This window comes from Poecilia reticulata, linkage group LG11, assembly GCF_000633615.1.
Source record: "Poecilia reticulata strain Guanapo linkage group LG11, Guppy_female_1.0+MT, whole genome shotgun sequence".
Lineage (NCBI taxonomy): Eukaryota > Metazoa > Chordata > Actinopteri > Cyprinodontiformes > Poeciliidae > Poecilia > Poecilia reticulata.
The window spans coordinates 27,934,582-27,934,976 of NC_024341.1; positions in this window are offsets into that span (position 1 = coordinate 27,934,582).

Consider the following 395-nt stretch of genomic DNA (forward strand, 5'->3'; position numbering starts at 1 on the left):
CTGCTAATGCGCCGCGGCTAAACGAGAAGGACCCAGATGAAGACCTGGTGACCCCAACAGGCCTCCAACCCGCTTTTGGTTCTTAGTTTTAAGTCATCAAAGGTGGAAATGTTCCAGTGTGACATGGGACCCCACCATGATTTACCCATCATGCAACACTTGGTGGAGGCTGAAGCTATGAGCTCATCTGGAAACATGAATGGTGCGATTTCTGTTGAGCTAATTACCTCTACACAGGATTAGCTGCAGTTAGCCTAGCCACATGCTGCCATTAAATACATGTTACTGTTAGCTACTTACTTCAATTAGCCACAAGCTGCCATTAGCTACATGCTACTCTTATCTACCTGCTGTTAGCTACACATTGCCATTAGCCACATGCTGCAGTTAGCCAC